Source organism: Mus musculus, chromosome 2 (genome assembly GCF_000001635.26).
Source record: "Mus musculus strain C57BL/6J chromosome 2, GRCm38.p6 C57BL/6J".
Classification (NCBI taxonomy): domain Eukaryota; kingdom Metazoa; phylum Chordata; class Mammalia; order Rodentia; family Muridae; genus Mus; species Mus musculus.
Genome location: NC_000068.7, coordinates 156,401,544 through 156,417,594, shown reverse-complemented (window position 1 = coordinate 156,417,594; position 16,051 = coordinate 156,401,544). Strand labels below are relative to the sequence as shown.

General features: G+C 47.1%; 1 pseudogene; it reads left to right on the top strand.

Moving 5' to 3' along the window:
• On the top strand, positions 6,412 to 6,753 carry Gm14173 (predicted gene 14173; annotated as a pseudogene).

Genomic DNA, 16,051 nt, shown 5'->3' with positions numbered 1-16,051 from the left:
CCTTACTTACTGTTGTTATCATTATTTCAAAGAAGCAGCAATAGGATTTTGGTGACTTAATGGGGAGTCCAGAGAAGAGAAGAGGAGCTGACAAGTCTATTGAGATGAGGAACAAGGGCCCCTGAACTTTTGGAATGGTCAGCGAACATTGCCCTTCCCCCCAGGTCTTTAAAGGCAAATTGTGCTGTGTGCCCTGTCACCTCCTGGACAGCTTCCTCATTCCTTTGAACCACACCCCACACTTGGCTGAAAGAATCTACCAGTTCTAAGACATTTGAGTCTGATGCTCTGTTTTCCTTTCATTTCTGGGGATTGAACCCCTGGGTCTTGCTCCTTCAAAGCACACAATCTACCACTGAACTGCACCCCAGGCTGGTCCACCACCTTTCACCAATGAATCCTGGGTTTTTCCCTTATATAACCAGCATCATTATCCTGTTTGGAAATAACCAACATTATTGAAGCCTTGGTACATGCTAGGCATCTCCATAATTTTCTCATCCTGGGAGATAGCTCTAATTATCATCTCCATTTTATAGACGAGGACACTGTGGCGTGGCTTGTAGAAATTCCAAATCTTCCTGCAGCCATTTGGTCTATCGGGGAGGTTCCAGCACAGGTTCTTGTGTCTTCCTGAAGACACCCAGCACTTTACTGTGTGTTTTGAAAGTAACTAAGGAGAAGAACAAGACCACTGCTATTGCTAGTTCTCAGCAGGAAAAACAGATGCCCAGAGGTTCAGTTCAGCCACTCGGACTAGTTAATTAAGCTTCCAAGGGGCCGTGAGGGGACATACCTCTTCCCAGCTCTTGATTCTGCACTTCCGAGGACCCCTCTTCCTCCTAGGAGGAAACTGTCCAGCCCACCTAAGGGAAGGACTTCCGGTGTTCTTCCTGGGGGAGAGGAAAGACTTCTAGAAGGTTGGAAGTTATTTGTGTCTTTCTTCTCCCACATCAGACACCCCAATCCAGGGCCTGGTGGTGACAGTGCTGGAGGCTCACATGGTGAGTCAGGTGGCACTGACCTGTCAGAGCCACCTAAGCACAAGGTGCTAAGCTCAGTTTAGAGAGGTGGGAAATAGGCCAAGTGTTGTCATCCTGAAGAGAATGCTCCAGTTACAGCGTGTGTTCCCTATTTACCTCATTCCCCCACCCCACCCCCAATACTCTGGGAACATTGCATGAGGGGCAGAGGGCACCCACGACAAAGAATGTATCCTCACCCTTCAGAGGGGTAAGAGAAGGGACATACTAATACTGACATCCTCCAGGGCAGTGGTTCTCAGTAGGTGTAGACCCCCCACCCCCACCCACCCAATATGAGGGGTTGACAGTATGTGTTTACAAAGAGCTGTGTAGCACATGGTAATAATTCTCTCAAAAGAATTGAGAATAGACTGGTGTCTGAAAGAGTGAGTTCAGCACTCATGGAAGGAAAGAGGCTGAGCCAGGGTAAATTTGCATCTTACCTATCAGGGATCCATTCCGCCCAGCAGGCAGTAGAGACCTGTGTATACTGTGGCCTTAGAGACCGAGTTTGAATCCAGATTCAGCATTTTCTCACTTGGCTCTCTAACCCCTACAGTAAAGCATTGCTCTTCACCTCTTGCCTCTCTCCTTTGCCAGTGTGAGGGTCCCTTAAATGACCTAGCGAGTTGCTGAGTTGCCCTGTGACTCAGACACTATCCAGGAGGAGTGCACTTCCCCAGCCCATGTCAAGGCTGACCGCAAAAATTGCTTTGGCCAGTGAAATAGAAACTGGGGAACTGAAGGCCAAGGCATGTCTGAGTCTAAGATCTTACTCTTAATACTTTTTGCCAGGGGAACAGTGCATCTTGTATAGGAACCGTGCCTATATTTGCACCTAGGAAAAGACACACTGAGCAGAGAGTGAAAGAAGACCCACAACCGCCTGCCACTGATGTGGATTCAAAGAAGAAAATTGTGTTGTAAGCCACTGAAGGCTTGGGACTGTTTGTTATCATATCATAAGCTGGCAAATGCTGACAGGTATATCCCCTCACAATGTGGGTGGTTTTAGAAGTATCTACCTTGAAGTATTAGTGTAAGTATTAAATAAGATTAGTACATGAAAAATGTGTTTCATCAGAGCTCCATAGTATAAACTGAGTGCTCTGCCTGCGGCCCCACCCTCTAGGAGGCAAATACAGACAGAATTGGAGGTCAAGGTCTTCCACAGTAAGACAGACCCTATCTCAAAACACAAAACAGGGCAGGGGCAAGATGGCTCAGTGCACAAAACTGACATCCTGAGATCTGGGTTTGGAACACACAAAAAGACACATGTGGTGATTCATCTGCTATCTCAGTCCTCCTAAGGCAAAATGGGAGGTAGAGACAGAAGAGTCACCTAGAAGCTTCAAGTTCAGCCATCCCAGGGGACACAGCCATGCCAGGGGACACAGCCAACCTCGGAGGGCACAGCCAGCCCAAGGACACAGCCAGCCCAGAGGACAGAATGACAGAAACAACTAGAGAGACCCTGCCCCAACAAAGTAAAAGTGGAGACACTTATCTTGAAAACTAGCCTCTTACCTCCACGCATGTGCCTGCCCTTAAGTGTGCACATGCACACACACACACACACACACACACACACACACACACACACACACAAGAAAATAAAATAGTCACTCTCATGGCCTAAATGGCATTTGCAAAAGGGCAGTAAAAAGTGTGACGATGCACTGAGTGGGGTCACCTCCAGTTTGTGTCCTCCCTGAGACTAAAACTATTAACCTATTTGGTAACAGGGTCTAAGATGGACACAGTGACTCACACCCACAATCTCAACACTGGGGAGGATGGAGCAAGAGGACTGTAGTATACTAACTACATAATGAGTTCCAGGCCGGCCTAGGCTACATAGTGAGACCTCCAAAGCAAAGCAGAACCAGGGGCTTTACAGATGCAGTTAATTAAGGATTTTATGGACTGCATGCCCAGGCACTAATTTGAGCATGGCAGTGAGGGTACATCACAGCACTCAGTAGGTAGAGGCAGGAGGATTGCCACTTTGAGACCAGTTGGAGGCCAGTTTAGCTGCATAATGAGAAATGAGACTGTTTCCCACTGTCTCAAAAACCACAATAAACACAAATGAAACATCTTGAATTTAGGGTGGGCTTCCAAAGATTAAATCCAAAAACTAGTCCCCTCAGAAGAACACATTCAGAAAACAATGTGAAGATGGAGTCACACTCAGAAGGCACATCCACAGACAAGCCAAGGAATGCCAAGATGGCAGCCACCATCAGAAGCCAGGAGGGAACCACTGGGTGTGTCCCCCTTCAGAGTCATTAAAAGAACCCACATCACTGATACCTTGACCTCTGACCTCCTGGACTGTGGGAAAATCAACTTCAATTGTTCTAAGTCACCAAGTTGGTACTAATTTGTTATGTCAACCCTGAAAAACTGGTACAGATGGATTATTTTAAAAATAATTTTGAACAATTGGTTATTCGTTTGGAAAAAAATAAAACTGGATTCCTGCCTTGTAACATGAACATAACTTTCAGTTGTATTAAAAACCTAAATTTGGAAAGTAAAACTTTAAACTTTTTAGAAGTAACAGGAAAACTGGGGCTGGAGAAATGGCTGAGGTGAAGAGTGAATTGTGCTTGCTGAGGCCCCAAATTCAGCTCTCAACACCAGTCAGACAGCCCACAACCAGCCATAAGACTCAGGTATCTGACTCCCTCTTCTAGACTTTGGAGGCAACTGCACTCAGGCACACACACACACACACAGAGTTAAAAATAAAATCTTTTTTTTTTTAAGAACAAAAAATTACCTTCAGGACATCAAGATGAGCAAATCTTTTCATTTAAAAAATTTATAACTCTCTATTCTCCATAGAAACATAGAAAAGATATTTCTTATAGTTCTTGTATTTCCTATAAGGGATATGAAGATGAGCAATTTGGTGCCACACACGTGCTACATGGCAAAAGTCCAGATCAGGATGAGCTACAGAATGAGAACTTATTTCAAGGAGCCACAAAGGGACGGGAGAAACAATTACTTAAGCCACAATGTCCAAAGGTCTTCAGCCAGCAAGCTGCAGACTTGGGGGCTGGGGGGCAGCTAGTGACTTAGTTCCAGTCTGAGTCTAAAAGCATGAAAATGAATAGACTCAGTTGTGCAAATTTTAGTCCAAGTGAAAACCCCAATACAGAAGAAAACTATCATTCCAGTTCAAAGATAGTCAGAAAAAAGACTTGTCCCTAACGCCACTTTTTGTTCTGTTTGAGGCCTTTGATGGACAGGAGAAGGTCATCTTTTTTATTCAATCAATAGATCCCATCATTTTTATCTAGAAACAGCCTCACATATACGTTTGGGAAAACCAAATAAATATCCAAGCGCCCCAGCCAAATTGACACGTTAAATTTGTCATTGCATGAAGTGAAAAGAACTATATAGTTGGGCCAGCAAGATGGCTCATCAGGTAACAGTGTTTGGTCTTAAGATCAACGTTCGATACCCGGGCCCCATACAGAACGGACCCCTGCAAGTCTCCTTGACTTCTGCCAGTGCTGTGTCATGTGAGCATGCGTTTACACACACACACACACACACACACACACACACACACACAATATGATTACACATTTAAATGTTTTGACCTATAAAGTCAACTACACTACATGCAGAAATTCCATGCATTAAAAGATGCCATGAAACAAAAAGACGAGCCCACTAACTGGCATCAGTGCTTTTTGGTTGATGAAGGACAAAGATCTAAAATGTACAAGAATTCCTAATTATTGATATTAAGCAAATGGGCAAAGAATGTGAACAAGAAACTCACAAAAGTAGAGGTAAGAATGGCCAAGAAGCCCTTCCACCTCACTATAGCCGTGAGGCAGTCTCTGTGGAAGTGGCTGAAGTTCTCTGACACAGCAATTCTGCCCCTAGATTTGAAACTTGGGGAGGGTTTGAGCTGGAGCACGTCAGAAGGACATGGGCTAGCATATGTGAGGACCTGGGTTCTGTGGCCAGCACTGCCAGAAAACCAAATGAGCAAGCAAACAGAAAATCCTCTGTCCGTTCCGTACCTGGGCATCCTGATCAGTTCCTCCAGAGCACAGCTCCAGCAAGGAGTCTTTCAAAAGGCAGGGCACGGTGGCTCACGCCTTTAATCCCAGCACTTGGAAGGCAGAAGGCAGATTTCTGAGTTCAAAGCCAGCCTGGTCTACAAAGTGAGTCCCAGGACAGCCAGGGCTACACAGAGAAACCCTGTCTCGAAAAAACAACAACAACAAAAAAAATTTTTTTTAATTTATATGAGTACACTATAGCTATCTTCAGACACACCAAAAGAGGGCATGAGATCCCATTACAGGTGGTTGTGAGCCACCATGTGGTTGCTGGGAATTGAACTCAGGACCTCTGGAAGAGCAGTCAGTGCTCTTAACTACTGAGCCACCTCTCCAGTTGTCATATTCCTCTTAAACCCATCCTTACATTCCTTGATGCTATAAAAGCCTCCCTTGTTCCACCTTGGATAAATGAAGACTCCATGGCTCTAATCTCCTTTATTCTAATCTGGGGTTGTAGTTCAGTAGCAGAACCATATCTAAAGTCCTAGGCTTGGTCTTTAGCACCAATTTAAAATATATAAAAAAAAGGAAAACATAATTTTCCCCTTTAATTTTTTTTTTATGGGCTGGTGAGATGGCTCAGTGGGTAAGAGCAACTGACTGCTCTTCCGAAGGTCCGAAGTTCAAATCCCAGCAACCACATGGTGCCTCACAACCATCCGTAACGAGATCTGATGCCCTCTTCTGGTGTGTCTGAATACAGCTACAGTGTACTTACATATAATAAATAAATAAATAAATAAATAAATAAATAAATAAATCTTTAAAATTTTTAAAATATATTTTATGTATATGAGTACACTGTAGCTGTCTTCAGACACCAGAAGAGGGCATCAGATCCCATTACAGATGCTTGTGAGCCACCATGTGGTTGCTAGGAATTGAACTCGGGACCTCAGAAAGAGGAGTCAGTGCTCTTAACCGCTGAGCCATTCTCCAGTCCCCAGTAATTTCCCTTTTTTTTTTTTTAAGATTTATTTATTTATTATATGTAAGTACACTGTAGCTGTCTTCAGACACTCCAGAAGAGGGCGCCAGATCTCGTTACGGATGGTTGTGAGCCACCATGTGGTTGCTGGGATTTGAACTCCAGACCTTCGGAAGAGCAGTCGGGTGCTCTTACCCACTGAGCCATCTCACCAGCCCGTAATTTCCCTTTTTTAAGGCTGGGTGAGTACCCAGGATAGCACATGTTCAGTGTCTGAGGCCAGGAGTTGGATTGTTGGATTCCTGTCACCAATAAAAAGAAAGCACAAAAAAAAAAAAAAAAAAAAAAAAAAAAGTCTGGCGACATGGCTAAACGCACCAAGAAGGTCGGCATCGTCGGCAAGTACGGAACCCGCTATGGTGCATCCCTCCGGAAAATGGTGAAGAAAATTGAAATCAGCCAGCACGCCAAGTACACTTGCTCCTTCTGTGGCAAGACCAAGATGAAGAGACGAGCCGTTGGCATCTGGCACTGTGGTTCCTGCATGAAAACAGTGGCTGGCGGGGCCTGGACCTACAACACCACCTCTGCAGTCACAGTGAAGTCTGCCATCAGAAGACTGAAGGAACTGAAAGACCAGTAGAAGCCCTGCTGTCTGAGACTTGCCTAGCCTGCAATAAATGGGCTATTTATGTAAAAAAAAAAAAAAAAAAAAAAAAAAAAGAAAGAAAGAAAGCACATGGCTGTAAAGGTGACTCAGAAGTTGAGCACACTTATTGTTCTGGTAGAAGACCTGGGTTCAGTTCACAGCATCCACATAAATGGCTTACACCCATCTATAACTCCAGTTCCAGGGATCCTCTTCTCTGTGGGCACTGCATATGTGTTCACACATGCACACACAGGCAAAACACTCACACACATAAAACAAGAATAAGAAAATCCTTTAAGCCAGGCAGTGGTGGTGCAAGCCTTTAATCCCAGCACTTGGGAGGCAGAGGCAGGTGGATTTCTGAGTTTGAGGCCAGCCTGGTCTACAAAGTGAGTTCCAGGGCAGCCAGGGCTACACAGAGAAACCCTGTCTTGAAAAAACAAAAAACAAAAAGAAAAAAGAAAAGAAAGAAAACCCTTTAAAACTTCTGCTTAAAATACAAAAAAGGTCAATTTCCCTTCTTCTAGTAAGAATCCCCCTTTTCGTAGGGAACCCTGTGTCTCTCTCACACACAGAGCCCTGTGTCTCACTCACACACAGAGCACCGTGTCTCACTCACACACAGAACCCCGTGTCTCTCTCACACACAGAGCCCCGTGTCTCTCTCACACACAGAGCCCCGTGTCTCTCTCACACGCAGAGCCCCGTGTCTCTCTCACACGCAGAGCCCCGTGTCTCTCTCACACGCAGAGCCCCGTGTCTCACTCACACGCAGAGCCCCGTGTCTCACTCACACGCAGAACCCTCCCTGTGAGGCTCTCCTCCAGGAGACCAGGATTTGATGAAGCAACAGATTCTAACCCACATCAGTTTTCACCGGAGCTTTCCTGGTTAAAGTAGCAGAAATTCGGTTCTAGTTTCTTCTGGTCTCCCATAATTCTTGGAGTTTTTGCTGTTGTTTGAGACAGGGTCTCACTATGTAGCCCTGGCTGTCCTGGAACTCACTCTGTAGACCAGGCTGGCCTCGAACTCAGAAATCCGCCTGCCTCTGCCTCCCGAGTGCTTCGATTAAAGGCATGCACCACCACGCCCGGCGTTCCTATAATCCTTTAAGGATCTCTCTTGGAGAACCTGGAACTTCTGACTCTCTGAGCCCAGGTCCTGGCCGTGACTCCCCTAAGCACTCCATGTTGACTGTCTCTTGGGCACAGACTTTGTGTTTCACTCTGGGGATATAGAGCTGGATGGGACGCCATCCCTTGTTGAAGGTTTGGATGGATAAAAGCGCTCCTCTGGGCTTTACCAAGTTTAATGTTGGGTTTGAACAGAAGAAAATAAAAGATTTGAATTTGTCAGTCCCAGGCTGCAGACTTCCTACAGACAGTCTGCTGGTAGCTTTGTCTACACACTTATCTCCAGCCAAACTGAACTGCTTGTGGTCCTAGAACAAACCGAGCTGCCCCCACTTGTATGTGTCACAGTGTGTGTGTGCTTCCCACAGGCTCTGTCCTGTTCATCTCTTCCATCCAGGCCTTCTTTGTTCTCTACTCCCCCCACCCCCACCCCCTCCCTCTGATACACACACACACACACACACACACACACACACACACACACGTAAACTTCAAGGTCTTCTTCCTCAGGTACTCTCAACCCCTTTGTGGAAACAAGGTACTTATACACCAAGTATTCTAGGCCTGCATGTCCCACAGCTCCACTTGACTCAGCATCCCTGGCGTGGGGATTGTCAACACATATGACATCTGGCTTTTCACATTGGTCCTCAGATCTTCATACCTGCAAGACAAGTGGTTTACCAACTGAGCCATATCCTCAGTCCCCAGTCCTTCTCCCTTTTTGAGACAGAATGTGATTTACCTCAGGCCGGCCTCAAACTCACTAGTAGGCAAGGCTGGCCTTAAATTCCTAATCCTTCTGCCTCTGCCTCCTAAATTCTGTGCACTCCCACACCTGACTCTTCCCACACCTGACTCTTCCCCCCACCCCCTGTTCCCATTCCTTTCTTTCTTCCCTAGGCGCCTCCTCTCCCATCCTACCTTCCTTTTTTTTTTGTTTTGTTTTGTTTTGTTTTGTTTTTCGAGACAGGGCTTCTCTGTATAGCTCTGGCTGTCCTGGAACTCACTCTATAGACCAGGCTGGCCTCGAACTCAGAAATCAGCCTGCCTCTGCCTCCCGAGTGCTGGGATTAAAGGTGTGCGCCACCACGCCCGGCCCTACCTTCCTTCTTAATCTCCATGACTCCTTTCCTCTCTCCACACCACCCAAGACCTGTCAATGACACCCATGGTCGTTCAGAGTCCCTCTCTGTGGGAGCAAAAGTAGAATAAGACAAATCCAAATCCCACAGCTCCTAGACCTCATTACAAGAAGCCCTCGGAGTGGGTTGGGAAGGCGAGGGGGGGCACTGGAGAGGGAGGAGATCCCAGCAACGGAGGGAGCAGAGGCTGCCTAGCGACTGCTGGCGAATCCCCGGAGCATCCACAGTGAGCATGCCAGTCACCTGCTTCCAGCCCACTCACTCCTCCCTTTCTTCTCAGTGATCAAAGAATTGGGGTGGGGTGGGGGAATCAGGATTGCAAAACTCCTTGCTAGCTATCTATCCCGCCTCTGTGATTGTGCATTGAGAAGCTGGGGCAGAGAAAAGGGAAGCCGCTGGCTGATATCATCCAGAAAGTGGCTCAGCAGGGACTGGAATCCAAGCCTCTGACTGCTCCTTTTTTGCTTGGTTTAATTGTTCGTGGGTTGTTGTGGTGGTGGTGGTGTGTGTGTGTGTGTGTGTGTGTGTGTGTGTGTGTGTGTGTGTGTGTGTGTGTGTGTGTGTGTGTGTGTGTCAGAGGACCCCTTCAGGGAGGTAGTTCTCCCTTTTTGGTTTGTTTTGAAGCAGGGTTTTTCTTGTTCCCTCTCCTCCAGTGAATACTCCAGCCCAGCTCTCAGATTCCCGCCCCACCCCTCCCCTCTCGGAACAGTGGGATTAGAGATGTACACTAACTAGCACATCTGTCTTTCCACACGGGTCCTGAGTAGTTCAGCTTGCTCAGCCAGTGGTCCTACTCTCTAAGCCACTTCCAGCCCATTTTTTTTTGGGGGGGGGGTTGTGGATATCATCTTGTGACACAGCCTAGCCTCAACCTCACAGTAATTCTGCCCTCACCTGCCAAGTGCTAGGATTATGGATTGCGGGTGTGCCACCACCACACCTGGCTGGGGGTTCTTCTTTCACTACCACATTGGCAGTACACTGGTGGCCCGCTTTCTCTGACTCCTACTACGGCAGGCTTGGCATTCCATGTTAAGATTCCCCATCTTTTTACTGGGTATAGGAGTCCCTAAGGTTTGGATGAAAGGGACAAAGCGTAACATTCTATGCTAGCCTGGGAGCCTCCTGGTTCCGGGCTGATGAGGAACGTGTCCCCTGGCCTGTAGAGGCGGGAAAGAATCCTCTTTGGAGAATCTATAGTAAGCAGCCTGCAGAGTGTTAAAGCAGGCTTTGGTTCAATGGACCATCCTTGTGGGACCCCCTCCTCACTCTCCCGGCCTAGCTGGCAGCCTAGAGGCCCTGCCTCACCTCACCAGCCTCCAGCTTGAAGCAGAGGCCACCCAGGCACAGGACAGTCCAGAGCTGCTGCTGGAGGCTGCCGGAGGCAGGGGAGGGAAAGGTTTCCAGAGTCTCCTCTTTCAATCCACTCCCTCTCCTCCACAAAGGGCCACTGTCTGAGCACAGAGGGACCCTGGAAGGAGGCCTCCCAAGGTGCTCAGCAACGGGGCTGGGTTTCATCAAGTCAGGCCTCTGGGCCAAGTAAACATCAGGGAAGGGACAGGCAGAGCAGTTTCTGCAGACTAGCTCCCCTCCACACCCCCACCCCCACCCTCCAGGCAGCTCGGGGGCATGCTCACAGAGCATCCTGAGACAATAGGGACAGCTACGGGCTATGGTCCTCTACAAGACCTGATACCTGCAGAACTGCAGAGTCAGAGATAAGGAGCCAGCCCTTTCTGGCACTTGCCATTGCACAAAGCACCATCCTGCAGGTCTTGCCAAATGCAAAGGTTTCTCCATGAATGTGTTGCATTAGTTCAGAGATGGGAAAAAGTTTTGTGTGTTGGAAAAATCAGGGTATACTTCTCAGAGAGAGAGTGGAACATAACCTTAGTCTTCATAAATGACAAGAAGAAGGAAGGCATCCCAGGCAGGCTGCGCAGGCGAGACGCAGCATCGAGAAAGCAGGGGCACTCTTGGTCAGAGGTGACCCCAAGTTAGAGAATTCTCATAGGGAAGGGCAAGAAGTTAGTCTAAAACTGGGAATTTGGTTGGGAATTAAGCCACAACTGGTCTGAGCCAGCTGAGGAGTCCTAAGCAAAACAATTAATGAGGAGAAGGCAGAAGTTTAGAGAATGTAGGGTGCCCTGAAAGAGCCCTGGACTGACCCCCATGCTTCTCTGGAGAGCCTGGGTCTAGCTATGTCCTCTCTGAGGCAATGGACTCTCACTAAGGCTTGGCTTCTTCATCTTTAAAATAAAAGTGTTCAAGACTGGGAAAATGCTCAGGGAGGTGCTTGCTACACAGGCGTGAGGCCTGTTCAGGTCCCCAGCGCCCATGAAGATGTTTGGGCATGTCGGGCATGCCTGTAATCCCAACACAGGTGTAAGAAATAAGAGGATTCAGGGTGCGGGGGTGCGGGGTGTGGGGGTGCGGGGTGGGGTGGGGTGGGGTGGGGGGGTGTCTTACATTTAGGTTCAGGGAGAGGGCCTGTCTCAAAAAAATAAGGTGGAGAGTGTTTGAGAAAGACACTTGACGTGGACCTCTGGCCTCTGTAGTCATGTACATACATGAATATATAACATGTAAACACCACACACAGAAACACACAGACATAAAAATGAAAACATAAAAGTAGGGGTTGGCTCAGCAATTAAGAGCATTTGCTGCTCGTGGGGAAGGTTCCCGGCAGCCAACCTAACAACCTTTTGTCTGCAACCCCAGTTCCAGGGCATCTGATGCCCTCTTCTGAATTCCACAGACATCAGGCACATATGTAGTGCACACACCTAATACATGCAGACAAAACACACTCATACACATAAATAAATCTAGTCAAACAAACAAACAAACAAACAAACAGTAAGAGGGTTCAGGGGTTAAGAGCACAGCATGCATGAACCTGGGTTTAGTCACCAGTGCCAAGAAAGGTGAATAAAAGAGAAAGATTACACTAGAAAATATTTTTTAAAAATATTTATTTAATGTATAAATGAGTGCTCTATCTGCATGGGCACTTGCAAGCCATAAGAGAACATCAAATCCAAGTATGGCTGTGAGCCATCATGTGGTTACTGGGAATTGAGCTCAGGACCTCTGGAAGAGCAGACAGTGTTCCTAAGCCCTGAGCCATCTCTTCAGTCTGACACTAGAGAAAACCTTGAACCCCCTTTCTATCTCTGATATGGAAACACATAGATCATATCAAATGACGAGAGGGGCAGAGAAGCTCAGAGAGTGGTTGCATCCCCAGTAGCTCTGGGCTGGTCTTCTGCTTGGACTCATTGGTCCCGAACTATGGGAAAGCCATCCCAGCTACCCCTGGCCCTGCCAGGCACACAACTAGGGACACTTTGTTGGTTTGCTTGGTGTTTGTTTGTTTGTTTGTTTGTTTTTCAAGACAGTTTCTCTGTGTAGCCCTGGCTGCCCTGGACCTCACTCTGTAGACCAGGCTGGTCTCAAATTCTCAGAGATCTGCCTGCCTCTGCCTCCTGAGTTCTTGGATTAAAGGTGTGACCACCACCACCCTGCTGTGCTAAGAACTCTTATCTTTTAAATTTTTCATTTTTAAAAAATAATTTATTTATTTTACATATATGAATTCACTGTAGCTGTCTTCAGACACACCAGAAGAAGGCATCAGATCCCATTACAGATGGTTGTGAGCCACCATGTGGTTGCTGGGAACTGAACTCAGGACCTCTGGAAGAGCAGCCAGTGCTCTTGACCTCTGAGCCATCTTTCCAGCCCCCTAAAAAATCCAGTTCATTTTTTGTGACTAGAAAATGCATGCAAATTTGCAAAATTTTAAGGTCATAAAAAAGGTATGTGTACTTTAAAATTAATTTCTCAACTCTTCTCAGACTTTTGGATAAGATCAGATTTTAATATATGTTCCTTTAGTTATTTCCAGCTACATATTCCTTCTCCTACCATTGTCAGTTTAAAATTTTTTTTTTAATTATTTATTCTTAGTTCATGTGCAGTGGTATTTTGCCTGCATGTATGCCTGTGTAAAGGTGTCAGACGCCCTGGAACTGGGGTTACAGATAGACAATTGTGAGCTGCCACGTGGTGCTTGGTCCTCTAGAAGAACAACCGATGCTCATAACCACGGAACCATTTCTCCAGCCCCCCTCCTCCCATTATCAGTTTTAAAACTCTCATTTCAGAGAATATATGTGCATATGAACTCACAGCTGCCTAAACACTTTGAGATGCTGTTGTGTCTTTGTGGACTTGTGCACGCAGATGTCCACACTCACATGCAGGTGTGCGTGTCAAGGCCAGAGGTTACTATTGGGAGTCTTCCTCAGCAGCTCGCCACCTTAGTTTTTGAGACAGGGTCTCTCATTGAACCTGGAGCTCATAGATTGGCTAGGCTGGTTGGCCAGCAAACTCCAAGGATCTTATCTGTCTCCTCCTCCACAACCCCAGTGTTTGAAATACAGATATGCATCTCTGCGCTCTGCTTGCACGGGGATGCTGGACATGCCAACTGAGGTTCTCACGCTTGCATGGCAAGCACTTCACAGACTGAGCCATCTCCCCAGCACCCACCCCCTGCCCCCCTAATTATTTTTCTTTGCAAACACAAGCTGTTCTGTACCTTTCACATTTTTATTTGGAAGTTCTTCTCATAGGAGTATTGACAAGAATTACACTTGACCTGTGTAAAGATGATAAGCCATGTGTGTAGCAGTCCCAAGATCCTGAATTTGATCTCTAGCGTAAAACTAAGAACTAAAAAAGATATCTTAATCCTTATGTGGCAAAACATTGTTGAACACCCTAACCCCTACTGTTGGATATTTAGGGTGTTTCTTTTCTACTGTAGACAATATATTATTGTGCTTATGTTATTCGGCACATGCAGGAATACGTCTCCAGGATACAATCCCAGAATAGAAATGTTAAGTTCTTTATAGTACTTAATACAGCAGTTTAAAGCAACTATAATTATGCAACTTGTACAACTGAGGAGACTCAAGCCATAAAAGGACTCCACAACTAGGTAGGTCCAAGGCACATAGTTCCCAGGTAGTAGGGTAGAAATTCCCAGAGAGGCATTCTGGGGATTCTGACACCAGAGTTGACAAACTCAGTCATTGCACCAGTGTTTCTCTCCTGGTAGCATCACCTAGAGGACCTGCTAAAACCATAGAGGACTAGAGAGAGCCCTGAGAATTTCCCAGTCACCTACTGTGGGGCCCATGGATTTGTATTTCAATTAGGTCCTATGTCATCCTGATGCTGCAAGCACACTCTTGATGGCTTCACTCTCTCCCACCTCTCCCACTGTTCATCTAGGTCAGAAAGCAAATGACGGGTACTCTGCACCTAGCCTTGAGGGGACCAGAATCTCGATCCGCAGGAAAGGCTTCCCGGAGCCCGTGCCTGTGCTCCACGGAGACATGATGAGCATCTGGAGCAGAGGTGGCACGGAGTGCTTACTAAATGCTTGCAGAAGAATGTAGAAACAAATGGGGTACAAAGTGCTCTTTTCCCACCCCCCAAGAGAAGTCAGCCCACTGCCCATACTGGCTGAGATCCAAAGGCATGCTCCGAGGGCCCTGGGGGAGAAGCTGCTCATTTCCTCCTATCACACTCCTCTGGCTTATAATGAAGTCAGTGAGGCAGCCAGGCCCCTCTTAGTAATGGAGAGACAACAACATCTTAGCATGCTAGAGTTCCGCTGAGATAGGTTGTCCAATGCTCTCATTTTATTAGCATTAATAGCAATAGATATAATTCATAGCATACCCATGCAATCGATACACTTACTTAAAAAAAAAAAACTCTCTAGCCAGTACTTCCTCCCCTCTTACAGCAAAGAGCGTCTTCCTGGAGATGAAGCCTGGAGATCAGCCTGGCAGCCTCACATAGACATGACAGGGAAGATCTAAATTTGGGAGGACTACAGGATGCCCCTTCTGCAAAGCAGGGCACAGAGATTTCCCATATCCGAAGGAACAAAAGACAGACGGTCAGATGTTTACTGGAGGCACTCACACACCAAGCCAGCTCCTCCAGATTTTGACTTTGGTATAGAATTAGATTCCTGAGGTAGGAGGTCTGGACACCTTATAGTCTCTTCCCCAGCCCTGCTGTTTCTTGCAGCTGTCCACCACTGGGCCTGGACTCCTACTCCTGCTGCCTGCTCCATCACTGGCTTTTCCTAAGCCCCCTTCCCTGTTGGTACACTAGCTTTGGTCCTCAAGGTTGAGTCTTATAATTAAAAATGTTCAGGTCCCAGACCCTGCACAAAAAACATGCAGAAGTCCTCATGGACATCTGTGTCGAAAGGGATCTGTCATGAGTCATGGAGAGGAATGTCATGGGCCCACTCAACCTGAGGCAGCTGACCAGCCAGGCAATCGGACTGGACTGGATTGCTTACTGAATGGCTACTGTATAAGAGACAGACACAGCTAGAGTGGTTAGACATCATGGCCCTTATGCAGGTGTTGCTGATGTTGTGAATCTAGTTGGGCCAGACATAGGTAGCTATGGAAGGATATCGGGCAGGCCCAGTCACACAGAATGTCCTGTCCATGACATACATATTCACTCAGAGGCAGACTCAGCAGCCATGCCAACTGGGCTGAGGGTTTGGTCAACTGACCCATCTCAGTGTTGTGGAGAGACCCATAGGGGTAGCCTGGTCGTAGTTCCAAAGCCCATTGGGGCACTCAGATCCAACTGTGGTCAGCTCATCTGATCTCGTAAAGCTGGGGTGAAGTGGAGGGGGTCAGGCAGTTGGCATAGATGAACTCAATCGGTAAACTGCCACCATCCAGGCACAGGTGGCTAACACCAATCAGATGCGGCTTGTCACGAGTGGGTAGGGTCTGGTTGGTCAGCTGCAGTTAGATCACCTCAGACAAAAGCCTCCTGCAGGAGAGACACCATGAGCCAAGTAAGGGAAGTCAGTCAGCTGTGGTAGGGATGTACAGAGCCAACTGTCTTGGTCTGTCAGGCACCTGTGAACTCAGTGTTCAGTCGGACAGCCAGACACACTTGGGTTATCAGGCAATGATGGCATCTGTGGCCATTCAGCTGTAG